At 43.8% G+C, this 2,176-nt stretch overlaps 1 non-coding gene across 1 annotated transcript; it reads right to left on the bottom strand.

Moving 5' to 3' along the window:
- Positions 1 to 1,590: 1,590 nt before the first annotated feature.
- trnas-aga (transfer RNA serine (anticodon AGA)) lies at positions 1,591 to 1,672 on the bottom strand. Its single transcript has one exon. It is a non-coding gene; the product is annotated as a tRNA-Ser (tRNA).
- Positions 1,673 to 2,176: the final 504 nt, after the last annotated feature.

Here is a 2,176-nt window from a genome sequence, read left to right as displayed (position 1 = left end):
TCTCTTCTTTGTGAACCTCAATCTCTTCTAGTCTAGACGCAAGTATCTCTGTATCTTCCTTGCCAACATTTTCATTATCTATAGCGAACTCTGTCGAAAAATATTTATTTAGTGCTTCCTCTATCTCCACTGACTCCACACACGACTTCCCACTATTATCCTTGATTGTCCCAAATTTAACTCTCGTCATTCTTTTATTGCTGACATACCTATGGAAAGCCTTAGCGTTAACCCTGATCCTATCTGCCAACGACTTCTCATGTCTCCTCCTGGCTCTTCTCAGCTCTCTTTTTAGGTCGTTCCTGATATCGTTGGAACCCTCGAGCGCTCTAACTGAGTTTTCACGTTGTGTCCTAACATAAGACTTCTTATTCTTCTTGACCAGGGATTCCACTTCCTTAGTAAACCACGGCTCACGCGTTCTATATCTTCCTCCCTGCCTGACAGGTACATACTTATCTAGGACACACAGGAGCGTTTCCTTGAATAAGCTCCACATTTTTAATGTGCTCACCCCCTACAGTTTCCTACCCCACTCTGCGCTTCCTAAATCTTACCTCATTGCATCGTGATTTCCCGTCCACCAGCTGAAACTCTTGATCCGTGGAGTACACCTATCCCTTTCCATCACGAAAGTAAACCTGAGAGAATTGTGATCGCTGTCTCCACAGTGCTCACCTACTTCCAAATCTAAAACCTGGCCAGGCTCGTTACCCAGTACTAAATCGAAAGTGGCTTCTTCCCTTGAAGGCATGTCTACATACTGTGTCAAGAAGCCCTCCCACACACACTGGACCAAAACTGACCCATCTATTGTACTCGTACTGTAGTGATCTCAGTCAATATTTGGATATTGTCTTGAGTGTTCCAGAATTTCTCATTGTCCCACAGTCCAGATGAAGTTTGTATTCCTCACGTACGGGAGCGAGAATTCTTTCAATGTCTCAGATCAGTTCCTGTGCCGAGAACATCAGAGTCAATGTCCCTTCCTCTACTCGGACTGACAATTTACACTTCTTCAATCTCCTATGATCTATTTCCCAAAGAGTTTCTCAAGATTTCCAAAGCTGGAGCCTAAATTATATGGTTTGCTTCCTAAACATTTTTCCAACTGCCAACTGACAATATTTTCACAGTATCTCTTCACAATCCTCTGGCTTGCACCATGTCCGGGATGGGAAGTTCCATTTGGTGGAGAGAGTTCCTTGGCTGGTGAGTTTCACTTTGGAACAAAGATGGTTAAGTGACAATTTCCTGCGGTTGTTTGTAATGGTGGGAGAGGGAGCGGTGGGGAATGAGCACTCTGACGAGCAGGAGGAAGTATTGCCACTGATCAGAGTCAGAGAACAGAGGACAAGGGATTAAAGGAATCTAATGAAAAGCAGCACTTCTGCTCAGGGCGTTCAATAACAACTGCAGAAACCCGATGTGTCGAGCAGTGTATCTGGAAAGAGAAACCGAGATAATGTTTTAAATGTGGAGCATTTCTGATGAAGAACTCGAGTTTCTCAAATCTAATCAAATTACAGGCCTGGTTTGCAAAACAGGCTTTCTGAACTTTGAATTGTTGCAGCAGGTAAGCATTCATAACGCAGTCAGCAGGATTCGAACCTACGTGGGACAACCCCAATGGATTTCTAATCCATCGCCTTAACCACTCGGCCATGACTACCGACAGCACTGCGTGCTGAGCACTGACCAAATCAGCCGTGATCTCATTGAAAGCTGCCGCTGACTTGAGTTAAATGTTTCACTCTCCATTCATACCTTTGCTGTCATTTGTAAGGTGCGAGACACCAATGTAAAAGAAGAAAAGCACAAAGTTAGGAAAAGATTTTTGCAGCCAAATGGAGTCAAAATTATTTATTGAAAGGAAAATCACACTTGGCAATTTGCTAGATCTCTTTGCGAACATGACCAGCAGAGGTAATCAAGGGAGCTATTGATCTGAGTATTCTTGGACATGAAACAAACAAAGGTTAGTGACATATTCATTTCTTATTCTGCCGAAGGAGCTGGTATTTCCAGATGCTCACAATGACAGAGATTTTTCCCAATTAAAGACGGCAAATAAGTCCCATCTCACGCTGACACCATCGTGAGCGCTGCTGTTTCACAATGCCACAGAGTCAGGGTCAATTCCCGCCTCAAGCAACTGAATGTGTGCAGTTTGCAC

The sequence above is a fragment of the Chiloscyllium punctatum genome, chromosome 34 (genome assembly GCF_047496795.1).
Source record: "Chiloscyllium punctatum isolate Juve2018m chromosome 34, sChiPun1.3, whole genome shotgun sequence".
NCBI classification, from domain to species: Eukaryota; Metazoa; Chordata; class Chondrichthyes; order Orectolobiformes; family Hemiscylliidae; genus Chiloscyllium; species Chiloscyllium punctatum.
Note: the sequence above shows the minus strand (reverse complement) of the source record. Positions and strands in the feature narration are given on the sequence as shown.